Below are 24,304 nucleotides of genomic sequence, written 5' to 3' on the forward strand. Positions count from 1 at the left end.
TTGCTGTGCAGAAGCTTTGTAGTTTAATTAAGTCCCATCTATTTATCTTGTTTTTCTGGCATTTGCTTTCGGGTTCTTGGTCATGAAGTCTTTTCCTAAGGCAATGTCTAGAATCTTTATGGTTTTAGGTCTTAGTCTTAAGTCTTTGATCCATCTTGAGTTGATTTTGGTATAAGGTGAGAGATAAGGATCTAGTTTCATTCTTCTACACGTTACATGTAGCTTGCCAATTATCCCAGCACTATTTGTTGAATGGGATGTCCTTTCCCTCACTTTATGTTTTTGTTTACTTTGTCAAATATCAGTTGGCTGTAAGTATTTGGGTTTATTTCTGGATTCTCTATTCTGTTCCATTGGTCTATGTGCCTATTTTTATACCAGTCCCATGTTGTTTTGGTGACTATGGCCTCATAGTATATTTTGAATTTGAGTAATGTGATGCCTCCAGATATGTTATTTTTGCTTAGTCTTGCTTTGGCTGTGTAGGCTCTTCTTTGGTTCCATGTGAATTTTAGGATTGTTTTTTCCAGTTATGTGAAAAATATTGGTAGTATTTTGATGGGAATTGCATTGAAATTGTAGATTGCTTTTGGCAGTATGGTGATTTTCACAATATTGATTCTACCCATCCATGAGCATAAGATGTGTTTCCATTTTTTGTGGTATCTATGATTTCTTTCAGCAGTGCTTCGTAGTTTTCCTTGTAGATGGCTTTCACCTCCTTGGTTAGGTATATTCCTAAGTATTTTATTTTTTTGCAGATATTGTGAAAGGGATTGAGTTCCTGATTTGATTCTCAGCTTAGTCACTGTTGGAATATAGCAGAGCTACTGATTTGTGGACATTATTTTTGTATCCTGAAACTTTGCTGAATTCATCTACCAGTTCTAGGAGGTTTTTGAATGAGTCGTTAGTGTTTTCTAGGTATACGATCATATCATCAGCAAACAGTGACAGTTTGACTTCCTCTTTACCAATTTGGATGCCCTTTATTTCTTTCTCTTGTCTGACTGCTCTAGCTAGGACTTCCAGTACTATGTTAAATAGAAGTGGAGAGTGGGCATCCTTGTCTTGTTCCAGTTCTCAGGGGGAATGCTTTCAACTTTTCCCCATTCAGTATAACGTTGGCTCTGGGTTTGTTGTAGATGACTTGTATTAATTAAGGTGTGTCCCTTCTATGCCAATTTTGCTGATGGTTGTAATCATTAAGGGATGTTGGATTATGTCAAATGCTTCTTCTGTGTCTATTGAGATGATCATGTGATTTTTGTTTTTAATTCTGTCTATGTGGTGTATCACATTTATTGACTTATGTATGGTTAAATCATCCCTGCATTCCCGGTATAAAACCTACTTAATCATGATGGATTATCTTCTTGATATGCTGTTGGAGTTTTTCGCTAGCATTTAGCTGAGGATTTTTGCATCCATGTTCGTCAGGGATATTGGTCTGTACTTCCTTTTTTTGTTATATCCTTCTGGTGTTGGCATTAAGGTGATGCTGGCTTCATATAATGATTTAGGGAGAATTCCCTCTTCCTCTGCTTTTTAGATTAGCAATAATAGGGTTGATACCAATTCTTTGTCTGATAAAATTCAGCTGTGGATCCAGCTGGTTCTGGACCTTTTTTGTTGTTGGCAATGTTTTTTAATTACCAGTTCAAGCTCACTGCTTGGTATTGGTCTGTTCAGATATTCTGTATCTTTCTGGCTTAATGTAGGAGTGTTGTATACTTCCAGGAATTTATCTATCTCCTCTAGGTTTTCTAGTTTGTGCACATAAAAGTGCTCATAGTATCCTTAAATAATCCTTTGTATTTCTGTGGTATCAGTTGTAAATCTCCCATTTTATTTCTAATTGAGCTTATTTGGATCTTCTCTCTTCTTGGTTAGTCTCACTAATTGTCTACTAATTTTATCTTTTCAGATAACCAGCTTTTTGTTTCATTTATCTTTGTTTGTTTTTTTTCTATTTTATTTAGTTCTGCTCTCATTGTTATATCTTTTCTTCTGCTGGGTTTGCTTTGTTCTAGTTTCTTTAGTTCTTTGAGGTGTGACCTTACATTGTCTATTTGTGCTCTTTCAGACTTTTTGATGTAGGCATTCAATGCTGTAAACTTTCCTTTTACCACCACTTTTGCTGTATGCCAGAGGTTTTGATAGGTTGTGCCACTATATTGTTCAGTTGAAGTTTTTTAATTTCCATCTTGATTTCATTGTTGACCCAGTGATCATTCAGGAGCAGGTTATTTAATTTTCGTGTACATGCATAGTTTTGAGGGTTCCTTTTGGATTTGATTTCTAATTTTATTCCACTGTGGTCTAAGGGAATACTTGATATAATTTCCATTTCCTTAAATTTACTGAGACTTGTTTTGTGTACTATCATATGGTCTATCTTGGAGAATGTTCCATATGCTAATGGATAAATATATATTCTGTAGTTGTTGGATAGAATGTTCTGTAAATATCTGTTAAGTCCATTAGCTGTAAGGTATAGTTTAAGTCCATTGTTTCTTTGTTGACTTTCTGTCTTGATGACCTATCTAGTGCTGTTAGTGGAGTATTAAAGTCCCCGACTATTGTTGTGTTGCTGTTTTTCTCATTTCATGGATCTAGTTGTAATTGCTTTGTACATTTGGAAGCTTTAGTGTTAGGTGCATATATATTTAGAATTATGAGATTTTCCTGATGGTCTAGTCCTTTTTTCATTATATAATGTTCCTCTTTGTCTTTTTTAACTGCTGTTGCTTTAAAGTTTGTTTTGTGTGATATAAGAATAGCTACTCATGCTCACTTTTAGTGTCCATTTGCATAGAATATCTTTTTCCACTCTTCTACCTTAAGTTTATGTGAATCCTCATGTGTTAGATGAGTCTCCTGAAGACAGAAGAAACTTGGTTGGTGAATTCTTATGCATTCTGTCATTCTGTATCTTTTAAGTGGAGCATTTAGGCCATTTAGATTCAATATTTGTATACAGAGGTGAGGTACTATTCTATTCATCATGCTATTTGTTGTCTGAATACCTTGTGTTTTTTTCTTTGTGTTATTGTTATATAGGTCCTGTGAGATTTATTTTTTAAAGAGGTTCTATTTTGGTGTATTTCAAGAATTTGTTTCAAGATTTAGAGCTCCTTTTAGCAGTTCTTGCAGTGCTGGCTTGGTAGTGGCAAATTCTCTCAGTATTTGTCTGGAAAAGACTGTATCTTTCCTTCATTTATGAAGTGTAGTTTCACTGGGTACACAATTCTTGGTTGATGAATGTTTTGTTTGATGAGGCTAAAAACAGGATATCAATCCCTTCTAGCTTGTAGGGTTTCTGCTGAGAAATCTGCTTTTAATCTGTTAGATTTTCCATTACAGGTTACCTGATGCTTTTGCCTCACAGATCTTAAGATTCTTTCCTTCATCTTGACTTTAGAGAACCTGATTATTATGTGCCTACACAATGATCTTTTTTCAATAAATTTCCTAGGTGTTCTTTGAGCTTCTTGTGTTTGGATATCCAGATCTCTAGCAAGGCTGGGGAAGTTTCCCTGTATTATTTCCTCAAATATGTTTTCCAAACTTTTAGATGTCTCTTCTTCCTTGGGAACACCAATTGTTTTTATATTTAGACATTTAACATAGTTTCAAACTTCTTAGAGGCTTTTTTTTTTTTTTTTTTTTTTTAGTTCTTTGTCCTTTGTCTTTGTTTGGTTAATTTGAAAGCCTTGTCTCCAATCTCTGAAGTTCTTTCTTCTGCTTGTTCAATTCTATTGCTGAGACTTTTCAGTGCATTTTGCATTTCTCTAAGTGTGTTTTTGATTTCTAGAAGTTGTGATCTTTTTTATTTGTGCTATTTCACTGAAGACTTTTTCTTTCATATCTTGTATCATGTTTTTTATTTCTTTTAAATTGTACTTCACCTTTCTCTGGTGCCTCCTTCATCAGCTTTATACTTGACCTTTGGAATTCTTTTCTGGCAATTCAGATTTTGTCTTGGTTTGGATCCATTGCTGCTGGTGAGCTGGTATGATCTTTTGGGGGTGTTAAGGAATCTTGTTTTGTCATATAACCAGAATTGTTTTTCTGGTTACTTCTCATTTGGGTAGACTATGTCAGAGGGAAGATCTGGAATTCAAGCATTGCTCTTCAGATTATTTTGTCCCATGGGGTGCTCCCTTGATATAGTGTTCTCCTGAATGGGGCTTCCTGAGAGCTTAATTGTAGTGATTGTTTTTGCTCTTCTGGGTCTAGCCACCCAGCGGAGCTACTGGGCTCTAGGCTGGTGCTGGGGGGATGTCTGCAAATTTTCCTGTGATGTGATATTTCTTCAGGTCTTGTAGCCATGGAGACCTGCACCTGCTCTAGTGGAGGTAGCAGGGGAGTGAAGTGGACTCTTTGAAGGTCTTTGGTTGTGTTTGTGTTTAGTGTGCTGGTTTTGTATTGGTTGGCCTCTAGTCTGAAGGTGGCACTTTCAAGAGCACATAAACTGCAGCCCTACAGGAAAGATACACACTTTCCCGAGGGACACCTAGCTAGGTATTCAGGTTTCTCAGGTGGTGGGTAGGGCTATGGAACTCCCAGGAGATATGACCTTTGTTTTTGTTTACCAGGTGGGTAGAGAAAGACCACCAGGTGGGGGCAGGGATAGGCATTTCTGAGCTCAGCCTCTCCTTGGGCGGGGCTTGCTGTTGCTGCTGTGGAAGATGGGGGAATGGTTCCCAGTCCAATGGACTTATATTCCCAGGGGAATTATGGCAGCCTCAGCTGAGTCATACAGGTCACCAGGGAAGTGGGGGAAAGCTGGCAGTCACAGGCCTCAACCTGCTTCCACACAGTCCATAGTCCTAAAGGCCAGTCTCACTTCCACCGTGTCCCCCTAATGGCAAGAAGTCTGTTTCCAGGCAGCTGGTGACCAGAATTGAGAACTTGCTCCAGACCATGAGCCTCCCCATTGAGAAACCAAGCAGACTCAGTTTTTCGGCATCTCAAGGAGCCTGCAGCAGTGATCCAGTTCCTTCAGAGGGTCTGTGGATTCTCTCAGCCTTGCAGGTATGTTCCTGCGGTAGTTCTTGGAGCAAAAGTTCATGATGTGAGTCTCCACACACTGTTCTGTCATCCCAAATGGGGACTACAAGCTAGTCCTGCCTCCTATCTGCCATCTTAATCCAATCTCTTCTCTCTACATTTTTTTCCTTTCCTTTTCCCTTTCCCTGTCCCTTGGGAATGTGACTGTTGGGTAGGGGATTTTGGCTGTGATTCTATAGCCCTGTGCACTTCTGTTAGCAGCCTTTATATTGGGGTATGCGGTTCAAACTATGAGCCAGTAGATGGCGCTTATGGGTAAGAGCCAATTGTAGATAATGCGAATGATTATATACTTGATCGTTGCTCCCTGGGAGAAGGCAATGGTCTGATCTGTGGAGTACACAGTGGTCTGAGCCCTCTGCTTAGCCTCAGGGGATTGGGAGGGCAAGATGGGTGAGACTGGACCAGTCAGGCCTATCTACAGGTCCCTCTGTGGCAAGCACAAGCACCAGCATTGAGGGAGAATCCAGTGGGCAGTCAACAAGCCCCCAGAGGTGTACCTAGGCACAGAGCTGAAAAACCTCCTTGGCTCCAAGTTCTATGCATGGGGAGAGAGAGTAGCCTAAACTCCTAATCCAGAACAGTGGGTGTTCCAAATGTCTAGAGATTTGCCTGTGTGTGGAGTATAAAGGGCCCTGCTGTACCATGGTCTCTGCACAGGAGAGGTGGGCCAGCTCAGGCTGATGATTCAGGCAAGCAGGTTCTCTGACTACCTGGAGATTTACCTGGGTCTGAAGCAGAGAGGGCTCCACTTTACCACAATCTTTGCACAGGAAGGGTGAAATGGCTCAGACTGCTGACCTGGGCAAGTGGGTGCTCTAAATGCCTGGAGATCTGCCTGGGAATGGAGCAAAGAGGGCCCCACTTTACCATAATGTCTGCATAGGAACGGTGGGGTGGCTCAGGCTGCTGGTCCAGACAAACAAAGTGCTCTGAATGGCATGAAATGGGATACTACTTTGGAGCTGGTAGCCAGTAAACTTGACAACTGATGTTCACATGCAAAAGGCCTCTATTTCACTGAACTTTAAGATCTCACACTCTTTAATCTTCTTTCTGCTATCCATTATGAGTGATTTTCATGTATGATGTGAGGAGATGATCCAACTTCATTATTTTGCATATTAATATTCAGGTGTCCCTGTTTTATTTTCTTGGTACAAATTAAGTGATCATAAATATATAAATTTATTCCTGGAATCTCCATGCTCTTCCATTGATTCATGTGCCTTTGCTTATGTCAGAACCACACAATCTTGATCTTGCAATCAAGTTTTGTAGTAAGTTTTTAAATCAGAAAGTGTAAATTCTATTTTCTTTTTGAAGATTATTTTGGCTATTCTGGGTCCCTGGCATTGCCATTTGGATTTTAGAACCAGTGTGTCCATTTCTGCAAAAAAGAAAAGAGAAAAAAAAAAAAACCCAGCTGTATTTTGAAAGAGGTTGCACTGAATTTGTAGATCAACTTGGGGAGTATTGCCATCTTAAGCATATTTTGCTCTCTAATGTGTAACTGTAGTGATATCTATCCTTTTACTTAATTATTTAATTACTTTTACCAATGACTTTTAGTTTATAATGTACAAGTCTTGCACTATTTTGTCCCCAAGTATTTTATTCTTTTTGATATTATCATAAAATAAATTGTTTTGAATTTCATATTCAGAATGTTCATTGCCAATGTATAGAAATATAATCAATCTTTGTATGGTGTTCTTATGTACTGAAATATAGAAAACTTGTTTATTGGCTTTAACAGATTTTATTTGATTTTTAATGATTTTTCACATACAAGGTTATACAATCTGCAAATAGAGATAGTTTTACTTCTTCATTTTTAAATTGGATGCCATTTATTTCATTTTTTTCTGACCTAATTCTCCTGACTAAAATCTCCAGTAAAATGTGAATAGAAGTAATAAGAAAGGACATCTCGACTTTTTCTGATCTTAGGGGAAAAGCATACACAAAATTTAATTCAGTCTTTCACCATTATGTATTACGTTAGCTATGGAGTTTTCACAGATGCACTTTATTAAATTGAGGAAGTTGCCTTCTTTTTCTAGTTTCTTGAGTGTTTTTATCATAAAGTGTGTTGTATCATGTCCGTTTTTTTTCTCTGTATATATTATGATGGTCATGCGTTGTTTGTTCTTTATTTTATTGATACTATGCATTACATAATTTAGTACAGATATTAAGCCATCCTTGCATTCCTGGGTTAATTCTACTTTGCCATGGTATTCAATCATTTTTATATGATGCCAGATTCAGTTTGCTGGTATTTTATTGAGGATTTTTTTTTGTATGTATTCATAAAATAAATTGTTTTATGGTTAAGATTTATTTTTTCTAGTTTTGTCACCTAGGTAATAACTGACCTCAGAGAAGAGGAAGCAGTCCTTCCTCTTTAATTTTTGAACTGATTCCTTTTTCTATTTTTTGGAGGAATTTGTAAAGAGTGGCTACTAATACATCTTAAATACTTTTTTTAGATAAGTACAACTTACCTTTGAAACCATCAACTTTAAAACTTTGTTAAGTCTGACATCTGGGCCCCTTTACAGGCAGTTTCTTTTGTTCAATCTTTTTTTTTTTTTTCCTGTGCATAGATCACACATTCCTCTTTCTCTGAATGTGTCATAATTTTTTGCTGAAAAATAGACATATTTTAGATAATACACTATAACATGTTTCCATACACATAACATGTATGGAAACTGACTCCCTAACCAGAGCTTCATTTTTGTTATTTGCTTGTTTACTTAATTTTATTTTAGTGACTTGAAGGAACTAGTTTAGTAAAGTGTTTTACCATAGTGTACAGCTCTGATGTCACTTCTAAAAGTGTGCAGCCTGGGGTATATGCAGTCCCCTTGATCAGCTGGCTGATCTGCTTGTATTGGCTTCACACTCAAATATTAGACTTTACTAATTGTTAATTAATTGCTCTGTTGTTTTTGGCAATGTCCTGGGGCATAAATTGCTCAAGAATTCTATCCTTTGTAAGGCATGAGACTGCCAGTTTTGGGGGATGGTTTAACTCTAATAGGATTCTTCTTAACTGTCTATTTTTCTGGTTCTCTCTGTTAAAATTTTAGCTGATAACATATTCATTTTCACTTTGAGGATCATGAAAGTACCAGCCTTCTCTTGATTGATCATGCCAGGATCTCCACTGTGCCTTTAGGCATACTTCCCCAGACTCTTTTACAGGTGAAGTCAGTCCATTTAGGGAGATCTATAGAGATTCTGTCCTTAAGATCTGCCTGTTCCTCTGGGTCAAAACCTTGTATTATTTATTACTGTACCAGAGCTGAGGGCAGGAACAGTGACTTACTTTTTTTATAATGACATCCCTGGTCTATGAACAAGGCTCTGGGCAGGGACAGTAACCCCTGGTATTCTCAGTTTGCCTTTCCCACAGTGGAACTTCTTCCCTTATATACAAACTAGGGGAGTGACCTTCAGGGTCCAGTATTTTCAGACTGCTATACCTGGATCAGATCTTTTATCCCATGAGTAGGAGCTGATTAAGGGAAGGTAAACTCTGCCTCTGGACCGTGCTTACCCAGAATAGAGCTTATGCAACATGGAGCTACAGGCATAAGAGATAACAGTACCGCTCACTCTTGGAGTGAAACCATGGCCTTAGACTGGTAACTAGGTGGAGAGAGAGACTGAGTGCAAATGTCCAGAGGAGAGCTTCTGACACACTAAGCTGGGGGAAGGTATATTAGTGTGTCATGAACCAAATGTCACAGTTTCACTGCTCTTGTCAAGATTTAGTAAATTTTTTTGAATAGATGTTTCTCCATTTGCTGTATGCCCTTAAGAAAATATCCAGACACTTTAAATGGCTGGTTTAAAAAAAAAAAAATCATTTTGAGCAGTTAATGCTTAAGGGCAAGGATCTGGGGACTCCTCACACAGGCATCCCGTCATGGTTATTTTGAGAATTAACCTAATCTATTTAATTGTCTAGTCTATAATAAGGACTCAATAAATAATAATTTCGATTACTTTTGTCACCATTTTCTGCAATGACAAACCTGATGGTGATCAATTACACAACCCTGTGCAAGAATTTAATCTACATAGCATTATTTTAAATGAGGTATATTTTATATAAAGTTTATAAATCCAAAGTATATGATTGGATGGGTTTTGATAAATGTATACATTCATGTAACTACCACTCAAAGCAAGAAATTTAACTTAATGTTTTCATCATTCCTGAAAGTTCCCACATATTCATTTCTAGTAAATATCCAACTTTAATATAGGCAACCAGTGTTCTTATTTTATCATTACAGAACAATTTTTTTCATTGAACTTAATATAAATGAAATTATACAGTTTATGTTTTTGCAACTTTGTTCACTATGCTTCTGAGATTCATTCATGTTGTTGCATACATCAGTAGATTGTTCCTTTTAATTGTTGAAAAGTATTCCATTGTATGGCTAGAGCAAAGTTTATTTATTCATTCATCTCTTGGCTGACAAATAGTTTATTTCTAGTGTTTGGCTATTATTAATATATCTGCTATGAAAATTCTTATACAAATATTTTTTGTGGACATCTGTCTTCTTCTCTCTTACGTAAATATCTAGGAATGAAATTCATCATTTTAATTCTAGCCATTTTAATGCATATGCAGTGGCATTTCATCATGTTTTAAATTTACATTTTCCTGAAAATTAATAATGTTGAACTCCTTTATAAATATTGATATATATATTTATCCATCCAAGTCTTTTGTTCATTTTAACTGGGTTACTTATCTATCACTATTAGGTGCACGAAATGTTTGGAATTATTATATTATCTTGAAGAATTTACTTATTTATCATTATGAAATAATCATCTTCTTTCCGGTAATGTTCTGTGTTGCAACATATTTTTTGTGTGTATCTAATATTAATACAGCCACCCCAGCATTCTTCTGATTGATGTTAGCATAGTATATCTTTGTCTCTTAACTTGTAACATACTTTTGTCTTCATTTTTAAACTGATTTTTTTCTTTAGTTAGGTTTTGCTCATTTATCCACAATCTTTCATTTTCAATTGCAACATTTAGACTATAAAATGTAATGTGAATTCTAAGAAGTTTAGGTTTATATCTATCATCTTCACTGTCTTATTAGCTGGGCCTCTTTTTTGTGCATGGTTGCTTTGAGGTTTAAAGGATAAGTCTTTAACTTATCACAATTTAACTTGTAGTGACATTATACAACTTCACCTATAGTACAAAAAATTGACAATAATATAATACTTTATTCTTCGGTTTTAATACTATTTTCCTTTCTCTACCTTTGTGCTATTGTTGTCATACATTTTAACTTTAAATGTTATGTATCTTACACTGTATCATTATTATTTTTGTTTAAACAGCCAACTCCTTTTTAAAGAGACTTAAATAATACGAAAAAAATGTTATGTATTCACTCATGGGGTTAAGATTTCCAGTTCTCTTCATTCCTTTGTGAAGATTGATATTACCATTAAGTATCATTTTTCTTCTACCTGAAGGACTTTCTTAAATATTTCTTGTAGTTCAGTGTTGTAGGTGATAAATTATTTTAGCTGCTGCGTGTTTAAATGAATCTTTATTTTGCCTTCATTTTGGGAAGATTTTCACTGGGTTTAGTATTCTAACTTGACAGATTATTGGTTTTCTGATTATTATCTTATAGCACTTTAAAGATGTTGCTATATCGTCTACACATTTGCATTGGTTTTGAAAAAATCTGCTGCTTTACATGTCCTTGTTCTATACGTAATGGGTCTTCCATCTGGCTGGTTTTCAATGTTTTTCTTTACTTCCAGTTTTAAACAATTTAATTGTGATATTTTATGTTATAGTTTTGTTTACGTTTCTTATACTTGGGTATCATTGAGATTCCTGGATCTGTAGGTCTATACTTTTCATCAAATTTGAAATATTTTTAGCAATTATTTTTTTGACTATTTATCTGTCACCCCCATTCTCCTCTCCTTTGGCAGCTCCACTTATTTGTAGATTACGTTACTCAAAGTCATTCTGCAACTATTGTTATTTTTATTAAAAAATTATTCTCTTTTATTTATGTTCCATACCAAATAGTTTTCATTCTTTGCCTTAAAGTTTACTGATACTTTATTTTTCAATGTCTATATTGTGTTAATTCCATCCAGTATATCTTCTATTCCACACGCAGTAGTTTTTAATGTCAAGAAATTTGATTTGGGTCCTTTAGATTTTTTCCATATTTCCACTGAATGTTCTGAAGATCTAGAATTATGTTATAATAATTGTTTTAATGTCTTTGCCTGACAAATGTAACATCTGTGTTATTTCTGGTACAGCTTCAATTGGTTGGTTTTTCTCCATATTATGGATCATATTTTTGTCTGCTTTGCATGCCTGCTATTTTTTTAAAATTATATGATGACAGACATTATGAATTTTACGTTGTTGGATACTAGATACTTGTTTCCAATAATTATACTTTTGCTTTGCTCCGGAATGCAGGTAAGTTACTTGGAAACATTTTATCCCTTGGAGTGTTGTTGTTAAGCTTTATTAGGTGAGACCAAAGCAGTTCTAAATCTAGAATAAGTTATTCCCCAATACTAAGGTAAAACCATTCTTTATATTTTATTCAGTACTCCATGAATCATTAGATTTTCTAGTCTGACAGGATAAGCACTAATTCTAGCCCAGCGTGAGGGCAACACATTCATTTCTTATCCTTTTGAGTGGTTCTTTTCCAGGCTTCCCACACATGAGCTCATCAGTAATCAGCTGATCACTCAAGGGGGAATCTCTGTAGATTTCTAGAGTTCTATCTTTATGCAGCTCTTTCCTTTACAGTTCTACAACCTGCAAATTGTAGAAACCTGTATCTCCCAAGACAGATACATCTCTTCAACTCAAGAAGTTTGCCAGACTCTGTCTTGGTTTTTCTTTCATGTACTTCAGCACGTAAACGTTCTCAAGGAAGCAATATGAAGAAATTATAGATCCGATCTCACCTTATATTTTTCCCCTTTTAAGAACAATTTTCCATTATTAACTGATGTCTTGAATATCTTATTCTTAAATATGTTGGGGGTGTTTTTGGCTTTTCTCAGTCAAGAGAGTAAATCTGATTCTTGATATCTCATCTCAGACAGTAATATAAGTCTATCTTTTATTATCGATTTGTGGGAGCTATTTATTCTGGATATAATTTCTTTGTCACATATATTTTGTGAATATATTCTCCCAATCATGACCTATCTTTTCATATTTCTACTAGTATCTTTTGGTAGGCAGAAGTATTTACTTAAAGTCTAATGTATCACCTTATAATGGTTAGTGTCTTTGTGTCCTGTCTAATAAATCTTAATCTACTCTATGTCTATAATGATACTTCATCATTTTTTTCTTTAAAAACATTTTATAGATTTTACTTACACGTTTGGATCTATTATCCATCTCTAACTCATTTTTGTAGGCTGTCAGATAGAACTCAAGATTTAGTTTGCTCCATATGAATATTCAATTGTTTCAGCACTATTGTAAAGACTTTCCTCTTCCCTATTAAATTGCATTGGCATCTTTATCTTAAGTGTATTGACTATTGACTTGTGTCACCAACCAAAGTCCCAGAATTACTGTAGCTTTATAGTGAACCTTGAAATCAGATGGTATAAGTCATCTAGCTTTATCCTTCTCCAAAGTTTTCTTGACTATTTTAAGGCCTCTGAGTTTTATGTACATTTTTGAGCCATCTTGTCAATTTCTACAAAAATGTGTGATAAAGTTTTGACTTCAATGCATTGAATCTAGATCAATTTTGAGTTAACTGGTAGGTTGTATATGCTTCACACCTTTGAACTCATCTGTCACTTACTGAGAGCCATTAGCTCACATGGAAAAACAAGTTTTGTATCACCCTTCTGTGCCATAAGTTTACTTGAGAGGTTCCCACAGGAGGGACTGCTCCCATGGAAAGTTGTCTGTCTGTATCTGAAGCAAGTTGAACTACAATTCTTTCTAATAATGCTAGCTTTCTTCAACTTTGGGTTTATATTATGTATGATAATAGAATTGAAATCGTGCTAAAAACTTGAATTTGAAATTTTGATCACTCTTATTCATAAAAACATTTCTTGGCCGGGCGCTGTAGCTCACGCCTGTAATCCCAGCACTTTGGGAGGCCGAGGTGGGTGGATCACCAGGTCGGGAGATCAAGACCATCCTGGCTAACACAGTGAAACCCCATCTGTACTAAAAATATAAAAAATTAGCTGGGAGTGGTGGCGGGCGCCTGTAGTCCCAGATACTCAGGAGGCTGAGGCAGGAGAATGGCCTGAACCTGGGAGGCAGAGCTTGCAGTTAGCCAAGATTGCGCCACTGCACTCCAGCCTGGGCAACAGAGCAAGACTCCGTCTCAAAACTATATATATTTCTTATAAAAGACGTCAAGAATGTTGAGGGACTAATATTTATTGAGTCATAAGTCACATTAATCCACATTGCAGATTGTTGAGGTATTATTCCCATTAAGCAGAGAGGAAAAATAACATTTGAGAGGCTAAGTAGCAAGAATTCTGAATTAATAACGACACTCTGAAAAAGACATATCAGCTTCTTATGTAGTTTATAACCCTCAAATGGTTTCACAAACAAAATTTTATGTAATGCTCAGAAAAATGCCATAAAGAAGTCAGGAAATGGCTGGGCGTGGTGGCTCACGCCTGTAATCCCAGCACTTTGGGAGGCCGAGGTGGGTGAATCACGAGGTTCAGAGATAGAGACCATCCTGGCTAGTATGGTGAAACCCTGTCTCTACTAAAAATACAAAAAATTAGCTGGGCGTGGTGGCGGGTGCCTGTAGTCCCAGCTACTCAGGAGGCTAAGGCAGGAGAATGGCATGAACCCGGAAGGCGGAGCTTGCAGTGAGCTGAGATTGCGCCACTGCACTCCAGCCTGGGCGACAGAGCAAGACTCTGTCTCAAAAAAATAAATAAATAAAAATAAAAATGAAAAATAAATTTAAAAATAAAAAGAAGTCAGGAAATTATCTCCACTTTACAGATGGCAGAACTGAGGCTCAGGAGGCTTAAGTGACTTGTTCATAATCACCAACCCACCACCAAAAGACAGCAATGGGTCTTGTGACTCAGTGAGGCAATCTACTATGATAATATGCTCCTGCTTCACAGCAGAAGGCTATTTCTAGGCACTGTCATTCCTTTTAACATAAGGTTCCTGAGCACTACCTTATTTTCAGAAAGCAACGGAAGCCTAGGGAGAATAGACGTGAGTGTTTCTTTCATAGTTCAAAGGAAAGAATGACCACAGTGTTGATCTACTGCAATTAAAGTAATGGATGTTTTAGGATTGGATAGATGGAAACCTGTAACAAATCATCTGGTTGTTTTGGTGACTACAAGACATACTCTGAGTAAGCATTTCATTTCCATCACCCTAAAGCAACTGGCTCTGTCTTAACTTTCTCTCAAATTCATTGTGTGGTATTTTTTTCCCACCACTTAATGCTATATGAATGGACTAAAATTAAATATGGTTCTAATTATAAATCAAAGATATCAACTTGTGATAAAATAATAAATAGATTGATCTAGTATGATTGGTTTTCTTGTCAAGTAATCCTTACTTACATAGTCTGAACACATTAAATAGCCCCAGTCACTCACAAAATAATATCATTATTCTGGATAAAATGTAATGAGATTGTGAATGAAAACAGTGTTGGTAGTGGTAGAGAGACGTGCCACAGTCCCCAGTACACACCAGATGTTCAATGAATGATTGTGGAATGAATAAATGTTCATATTTAATGAACATTCATGTAATTGAATGGTAGGACATTACAAGAAGTGGGATGAGAAAAAAGGATGAATCAAAGATGATTTTCATGTTTCTATATTGGTAATCACTGAGATATTAAATTCAGGAATATGAAAAAGATTCTAGGAAAGAGATGATAAGTTTACTTTTAAAATTAATCTGTGTGAAAGGTACCTGCATACACAGATGTTGTAGATAAATGAAAGATGAATGGACCTGGAGCATAAGAAAGCTCTCTGGGCTGTATATTTATGCTCTAATATCATCTGTTTACATACAAATGGTAAAAGCCAAAGGTATTAGTAAAAGTCATTTATTCATTCATAAAATATGTATTCAGACACTAGGCTACTTTCTGGAATAAGAGAACCAGATGTCAAAATTCTTGGGGAAAATTGGTGTTTAATAGATAGAAGTAGAGAGAATTAAGTTTTAAGCACTGATAAACTTAGTCGTTATAAGTCAGAACTTCTACCATTGAGAGATTTGGGCATAGAATATGGACTCAAGTTGTCTTTTTAATACCTTCATACCTCGGCCCTTATAACCTTACAAAGTGTTTTTCATATTTTTATCCTATTATCCAGTTACCTGGAACTATATAAGTTAGGATTTAGATTTATTTTAAAAACACTGCCAGTTACCTGCCCTACATCTGTTCATACTCTCTCTTGGCAGAAGCCTGACTTTGTTGAGGCTGTCAACATTCCTCACTGACTCAGCCTTAGCCCCCAAGGGTGACTTCTGATGAATCTATGAATGTGGTAATGTCTGGAGACATTTTTTGATTGTTAAACTGAATACAGCAGGCGCAACTGGGATCTAGTGGGTAGAGGCCAGGGATGCTTCTAAATATCCTGTAAGGCACAAAATAGCCCACAGTAACAAAGAATTATCCAACCCAAAATGTCAATATGCAAATACTCCATATGTTCCTATAAAAAAGCATGAACAAACCTGTAATTGAAATCTGACTGGAAGGAAACTCTGTGATCTAAAACTTCACAGGTGGAATTCAGAGTAAGGGCAGAACACTAAGCCAACTCCAAGATGGTTGCCAATGATCCCCACTTCCTGGTATTCACGTCTTTGTCCAATTCCTTTTCTGTGAGTGTGGGCCTGATCTATTGACTCACTTCTAATGAATAGAACATGTTTAAAATGATGTGATGTCACTTTTGAGATTAAGTTATAGAAGACTCCATGTTGGGAGTTGTGTCTCACCCTCTTAGATAACTTTTCTCTGGAGAAAGCCAGCTGTCATGATGTGAGGTAGCTGTGTGGAGAGAACCACATGGGAAGGGAGTGAGGCCTTCCAACAACCATGTGAGTAAACTTAGAAGCAGATGTCTCTCTAGTCAGGTCTTCAGATGAGACCACAGCTTTGGTTGACAACTTGACTGCAACCTCTTGTGAGATGCTGAGCCAGAGGTGCCCAACTAAGCCATGCCCAGATTTCTGATCCATAGAACTGTAAGATGATACAGGGTTGTTCTTTTAAGTCTCTGTGTATTGGGGTAATTTGTTATGAAACAGCAGATAACTTATAACGGCAGGGACATCTATAAATCTTGGCACTTGCCAATTAAATCGACTGTTAACAGGTCTGTCGCAGCTACCATTATTAATATTTCTGTGGCTGGCATTGTGCATTGATTAGAAAATCCCAAGGTTATGCTTCATTAGACCCATACATCATCCTGTACCGACTCCACGTGCTATAAATATTATCTTATATATTAATCAGATGCAAAGTGTGACAGAAAGAAAGTGGCCATTAGATTTAGACAGCTCTCAATTCAAATCCGAAACTCTCTGCTTACTACTGTGAGCATGGTCAAATTGAATAATCCCTTTGCACCTGTGTTTTATCATTAGCAAAGTGCTGATTAGTGCTGGAACAAGAAAAGTACAAGATGCAATTGGACGATGAACAAGAATCTACTAACTTCTTTAGAGAAAGCATTCTCACAGGTAACTTCAGAGAAAGCATTCCCACAGAAATGATGTTTAAGCAAATTCAAGAAGGATGAGTAGAGGTTAACAAGGAAAAATTGGAAGGAACAGTGTTCCCAGCACAGGCAATAGCTTATGTAAAGGTCCGGCACCTTTGACAGGCTGAAAAATTACATGGTTTAAGAAAAAAAGTAGCAAGGGATGAGTCTACAGAGATTGACAGGGTTCAGATCATGTCATAGAAAAATATTAGACTTCTTTATGACAATGATTGAGTCACTGAGGACTTTAAGCAAGGATAGTGAAATAATTGAATTTTTACTTTGGAAATATCACTCTATCTTTAGTAAAAGACAGAGAACTAGACAGCAAGCGTTTTGCATCTCACGATATATATAGTCTCTGGCACAACTATTAAACTGCTTTTGCAGCAATGCAAAAGCAAATATAAGCACTATGTAGTGGATGGGCATGGCTGAATTTAAATGTACAGAAACAGACAACAGGTAGTGTTTAGCCCACAGGCCTTAGTTTGCCATCCCCTGATATAAAATACACAAGGGAAAGCCAAACATAGAGAATAGAAACTATGTGGAAAGACATTTAATTAATTACATAATTTACTCATTTAGCAAATCTCTAGGTCGGGGATCCCAAACTCCCGAGCCATGGACCAGTACTGGTCTGTGGCCTGTTAGGAACCAGGCTGCCCACCAGGAGGTGAGCTCAGCAAGTGAGCATTACCGCCTGAGCCCCACCTCCCTGTCTGATCAGCAGTGACATTAGATTCTCATAGGAGCATGAACCCTATCATGAACTGCACATGCGAGGGATCTAGGCTGCACACTCCTTATGAGAATCTAACGAATGCCTAGTGATCTGAGTTGGAACAGTTTCATCTGGAAACTATTCCCTCTCACCCCAGACTCTTTTTAGATACTCATGACACAGACATGATAAGATAGACACAGTTCCTTTTCTGGTGGAGGTTATGATATAGTGAATCAGAACATTAAGTGAGGATAGCCTTAAGAATAAGTTCTATAAGCTGAAACTTGTAGTATATATATAAATTCTAATTGTAATAATTCAATTTAATATGATTATTTTATGATGAAGCATTTTTTAAAAACATAAGATCAAGCATATATTTACTGACAGATTGAATAGAATGACTTAAAGAAATTGTAGGAAGTTCCAGGCAAATAAATCTAGTATAGAATTTAAAAGACCTGCCAAGAACTATGTAAGGTATTGTCTATATTTGCTCTCCTTTGATATTGACGGTAGCTTTTCAAGGTTATTGGTCTCGTTATTGGTCTCATTTTACGGACATGAAGATCTGGCCTGAAAAAGTTTGATCACTTTCTAGACCCTAGAGAGCTGGGATTTTTGACTCTACAGTTGGTTCTCTTCCCTGTTCTTCATATTGCCTGTTTGGGAAAAAACAAAAGCAAAGCAGCAGGGAGTTAGAGGCTGAAATTTTATAGCAAAGAACTTAGCAAAGAGGTTGAGATGAGCCCTTCAGAGTCCCACAGAGAGCTCAGGAGAGGCCTGGGAACTGAAGTCAGGAATCCCAATTGCCACTTCCTGCTTCTAATCACTTTCCCAAGAGAGTTGTCCCAGCTGTTCCTGAGTGGAAGAAAGACTGAGAGAATCTTTTAAAACCCAAGCCCTTGTAATAAATTTAGACTTCAGGAGAGGAAAAGAAGAAGAAAAAAGAAATTGTTGGCTTAGGAAAGTAATGTTTTCCTTTCATCAGATCAAGGGCAGTGGACAGGGGAAGAGAAAGTACATTCAGTCACTTTGACTGCAGGGCTTGAGGCGATGAAGTCTCAGCTTGCCCTGAAAACTCACCCACTCCACTTTGAGGGAATTCGGTCATGCCCAGAAATAACGTGGCTATACAAGGAATGTTTCTGTTTCTCCCTAATGGGTTGATTATATCCTGTCAGAAGTATCGTAAGGCCATCAAATGTCAAGTCAATTTTCTCAAACATATTATTTTCATAACAGCTGGGTCTGACTAACTCTTGAAACAGAGCAACCCATTGTTAGATTTTACTGAGAATGTCAGAGTGAAGCTCAATTAAAAAAGAAAGAAAGAAATGTTATAGGACACATGATCCTGATTCACGCAAGTTTACAATTTAGTATTTAGAGGCCAATTGCATTATGATGATTTGGTCACTTAGTTCACAATTAATTCATAATGTCAGAGGAAGTAAATGAAGACTGTGTTGTTTGCCCACAGGAGCCAATTTCTTAGAAGGCAGGCAGGGCATCTTTTCAGTTATTGACTCAACAGCTGAAGAGTTGGAAGGATAAGCCTGGAAGTGTCAGGTGCTGAGTTCTAATCCTTATCTTTCCAACACATGCTCCTGAATGAACCTGGTTTATCACATCCTTGAAAGACAACAGTATAACGTTGAGGAGAAACAAAGGGACTTTAGAAGCCAACAATCAGAGCCTCGACTACTGATTTGCTGCTGGTCTTGAGTGAATTAATGAAATGGGCACACTCACAACTAGTTAAGAGTTATTGAACAAATTAAATGAAATAAGATACCTAGCGTGTTGGTACAGAGTAAGTGTTCAGTAAATGGTGTGATTAAAAATGATGATGACAATGATAATAGAAATGAAAAGGGAGAAAGATGAGGAAGTCAGTAAAACATGTGCCTGAGGCCAAACAGAGGCTGTGAACGAGAAAGTCATGTAACCTGGAACAGAAGGTAAAAAGCAGCCCTGAATTTACATCTATTAATGTTTGTACAGGACAAGTTTCACAGCACATAATATCAAGTGTGACATTATCAGGAATCTGGGTTTCCTTTCAAAAATTAGAGCATGTGTCCTGCCACTCAAACCCAATTCTTATCACCAAATTTTGTTGTTGATATTCTATTTGGTTTTCGTTTATTTTCATTTTATTGTATAATATGGTGGTGTGGTAGGTAGAATTTTCCAATGACTGCCCCAGATTCCTGGCCCCTGGTATACACATACTTCCCATTTATTCAATCAAACACCAATATAGGTATTTGATTCAACTCTGAAGAGATTTCATGGACATCAGTAAGGTCCCACATCAATTGACTGTAAGATAAAGAGCATATGTGGGCCTGACATAAACACATGAGCCCTTTGCAAGCAGAAAGTCTTCTCCAGCAGCAGAAAGGAAAGTCAGAGATTGAAAACATGTGAATGGTTCAGCACACCACAGTTTGCTTGAAGATGGAAGGGGCGACAGCAAGGAATGCAAGAGGCCCCTAGAAACCGAGAGCTGACAGCCAGCAAGGAGACAGGGACCTAAGTCCTACAACCATAGGAACTGAATTCTGCCAACAAGAATGAGTTTAAAAGAGGGTTTGTTTTTCCTAGATCTTGGAGAAGAGAATTCAGTCTAGATGATACCTTAATTTCAGCTTTGTGGTACTCTGGGCAGAGAACCCAGCCATGTTGAACTGGACATCTGAACTTCAGAACTGTGAAATACTTAACGGGTATTATTTTAAGCCACAAATTTTGTAGTAATTTATCATATAGCAATAGAAAACAAATACAGGTGAGCTGAGTACCTCAAATCTAAAAATTGCTCTCAGTCTTCTCAATGAGCCTAGTTTATCTATCTAGCTTAGAAAAGGAAATACCGACAGTAATAACCCTAATAACTCAGATTAAGCATGTATATGCACAGACACAAACACACACACACACTCTCTCTCACAGGTTTTATCTCAAAATATCAGGATAATTGAGCCAAAGGTATACATTTTACTAGAAGTAATTCCACAAATGGCCCCAGTTTCCTTCCTATCAGCATGCCATTTCTTCAGTGTTTGCTGAACAACTATTATACACTAGACCACAGGGATATAACCTGATTAACAAATACACAGTTTTTCAAAGAGGTAGTAGACTAGGGTGACTATGCATTGTGGTAAGGGTTAGCCTATAGAAAGGCCACAACCTAGTCCTAAAAATCAAGGAAGGCGTCCCAGAGAAGTAATTTCTGAGCTGCAATGTGAAGAATTACCCACTCAAAATGGATATAAAGGAAAGCAAATGTTTCTAGGCAGCAAGAATATCATTACAGACTACTGGGAGTGATAGAGACCAGAAGCTTCTTGAAGAACCATGCAGCATTCATCCTCACTGAACCATGACTCAGGGATAAGCAGATAGGGGAAAAGTTGAACAGGTAAGCAGAGATTAAGCCTTCTCCAGAGTGGAATCATCTAAAAAATTTTTGAATTCTTCTTAAAGTGAAAGGAAATTCCAGAAGATTGATAAGGAGAAAAACAATGGTATCAGCCTTGTTTAAATAAAGATTATTGGCTGCTGGAGCTTGGAGAACAGCTTGAGGAGTGATGCTCATCACTGAAGACAATAGGTCATTCCAGTAATTCAAGTGAAGTTGATATAGGTTGGTGGTCTGAAGGTAGTGCCAGGTGGATGATGAGAACAAAGATTTGAGAATTGTTAATCTTACATTTTTTTCATACTTGGTTCAATGTAGAAGGTGAGGTAAAATAGAGCCAAAGTCAACTTTCAGATATCTGACTTGGGAAATGGGATGGATAGAAATGTCAATAAATGAGAAGAGTTCCCCAGCGAAACAGACCATTTGGTTGGGGGATGGAGGAAGAGGTGGGAGGTGATGGGTTTTATTTTGGATGTGTTGTATTTTAGGTGCTCATGGTAAAACCTAACAGATATTTGGAGTAGGGAGATGTCTACCCGGTGAGCTTGGTAGAGCCATATGTAACTTTATAATTTTATAAGTTATAAATGTATAGATTTATAATTTTATAGGTTGTAAATTTTACAATCTAATTTTATAGATTGTAAGCACCAAAAGTATGAATTGCCTAACAGCATCACAAATTTCTCAAATTTTTTTTTCCTCAATTCTTCCTTCAGTTAACAGAAATTGGTTAGACTTTAAGGAAGCACAGTTGATGAAAAACAGAATATCATTCATGTTGCCATGCTAATTAGTCCTCTCCTTTCCCTTCAGATGAATTTACTGGCTATTTTAAGGGAGGTGAACATGAAAGCACTGAGAGATCAGTAAGTCCCAAAAGGAGTTAAACAATGTGTGGGACATGTTTCCCTGGTTTTCAACCTAATTTTTTTCATATTTTCAAACAGTTAATAAAAGCACCTGTTACTTATACTGCGAAATTAAAATAGGAAGCTAAAATATAAGCAGGAGAACCAAGTCGGCCTTTGAAAATAGGTGATCTCATTAGAGAAATGCTCATGTGTGTCTGCCCTCTCTTGTGAAAACAAAAGCAACACGTGATGCTCCCAAGGCTTTAGTAAAATAGTGAGCTGGAAGGAGCATCTTCCATTAGAAACTCTCCACTTAGGTTTCATTTTGTGAATCCATTTATTGAGCAAACATTAGTATGTGAAGTAATTAGTAAACAATGACAAGAGGAGGCATAACATCATTGGAGATAAGAGCTTGGAGGCTAGAGTGGGCATAAACCTGGATTTGCTTCCAAGTTACAATATTTACTATATTTGTAACCTCGGAAAAATTATGTATACTTTCTACATATTGGTTTTCTCACCTCTAAAATGGAAGAATTATAGAACTTATCTCATATGGTTGAGGTAAGTATTCAATGAAATCAGCATGTAAAGAATTTTTCACAGTACTGGCACATTCCCTTGATAAATGGTAGTTATTTTATTGTTATTTTTATAATTACTACTTTTATTAGTTCCTTATATAAAGGGCTCTGACATTGCTTATTATCTTCTCAGACTGATATTATATAATTTTACAACACCAATATTAATTACATGGAGATTAAACATTTGCAACCAGAAAAATAAGGCAGAAAAAAAATAATGCGAGGCAGCATTTTTCAACTGGTTACTATGTGCCAGGTACATATTCCAACTATTTCTCCAACATTCATCAATGCAGCAAACCTAAGTATGAAGTCAAATTTTAAACAGAGCTGAACTTTCTGTCTCATTTCTCATTGAGCAACTCCAATATGATGAACATCCAAATGTACCAACTCATGTGTGTTTGTATTTATTTACTTGTAATTTTTCCAAGCTATTAAACTCATCAACCACTTCATCTTTGAGTCTCCAACACCTGACTTAGAGTCTGCTTCTATCATGCTCAGCACGTGTGTTACATCAATATACTAAACCACTTATTTGAACCATAACAATCCTAGACATTTAATAGAGCCCCAAATCAACACATCTAATCATAGACTTTTTAAAACATTTATATAAAACAGTGACATCAAAATAGTCTTCAAGCTTTAACCAATGACTGTTTCACTATAGCTAACATTTATGCTTTACTGTGGGTTAGGCACTTTGACAAGCATTTGACAAGGGTTTAATCCTCAAACCACTTTCTGATTTGAGGATTTTTATTATTGCTTTCATTTGCATTTTTATCATTGCTTTCATTTGCATTTTGCAATAAAACTGAGTTTTCAGGAAGCTAAATTTAAATCACGCTGGGGGTAAGAAACAATGATTGAGACAGGACTCAAAAATGATTCCACCTGACTCCAAAGCTCCTGCTTTTACTGTCACTTGGGTTTTTTTTGCATTCCTCTTCCACTCTCAAATTTGAATAATTTTTATAATAATTAGTTCGGTATTAATTCTTGACTTGGGTACTACTTTAAAATTCACTAAGAAATTATTTTGATGGGTCAAACAAGGACCAAAAGAAAAAGCAAAGATGGAGAAACCAATGGGATTATAGAAGAAGAGACTTGAGTATCCCCAAAGGATGCTTTTGCAGACATTGTCACACACCTACCCAGGGTCCAGAGCACCTTTCTTTCTTGCCAACAGAACGTGGATTTTGTTCTGAATATTAGTATACCCACTCTTAGATAATTAACTGTTGTCTAAGCCAATCATTATCATCGAACGCTCTATTTTCCTTGCCACTAGGTTAGCTGTGGTTTAAGTTTTAGCCTGGGAAATATCTTAAGACATCTTCAGATATTTAGATATTTAGCATCATGCCTCTCCTTTTCCACTCTCTGAACCCAAATACAGCAATGATGGCTGGAGCTGTAGTAACCACCTAGCCCATTAGAGAAAAACAAGTAAATCATAGTTGCACCTAGACATAATTGAGTGACTAAACTAGTCCTACTGAACTAGTACCTTCTTGTTACATGAAAAAAACCCCTCACTATTAGTCATATTTCCTGTTACTTGAGTCCGAATATATTTCCATCTGATAAAATTACATAGACCATGGATAAATACAAAGAAGTATTGGTAGGATGAAACTTCATAAATTAACAACAGCAAAAGACTTATGGTTATTTTAGTTTTTAATGCATTTTATTTTGGTTATTTTCCCTGTCATATTTAAATGGCTTTTTTTAGCTGTGGTGATGTGTTCCTTGAG

General features: G+C 36.6%; 1 long non-coding RNA gene across 2 annotated transcripts in view; it reads left to right on the forward strand.

The window, feature by feature from the left end:
- The window catches only part of LOC103887130, a 93,169-nt gene that overhangs the window by 63,863 nt on the left and 5,002 nt on the right, over positions 1-24,304 (forward strand). For both annotated transcript variants that reach the window (XR_001905902.3, XR_002524010.2), the window contains exon 4: positions 4,893-5,040. This is a non-coding gene — a long non-coding RNA (uncharacterized LOC103887130). The remainder of the gene's footprint in view (positions 1-4,892; positions 5,041-24,304) is intronic.

The sequence above is a fragment of the Papio anubis genome, chromosome 8 (assembly GCF_008728515.1).
Source record: "Papio anubis isolate 15944 chromosome 8, Panubis1.0, whole genome shotgun sequence".
Taxonomy (NCBI): Eukaryota; Metazoa; Chordata; class Mammalia; order Primates; family Cercopithecidae; genus Papio; species Papio anubis.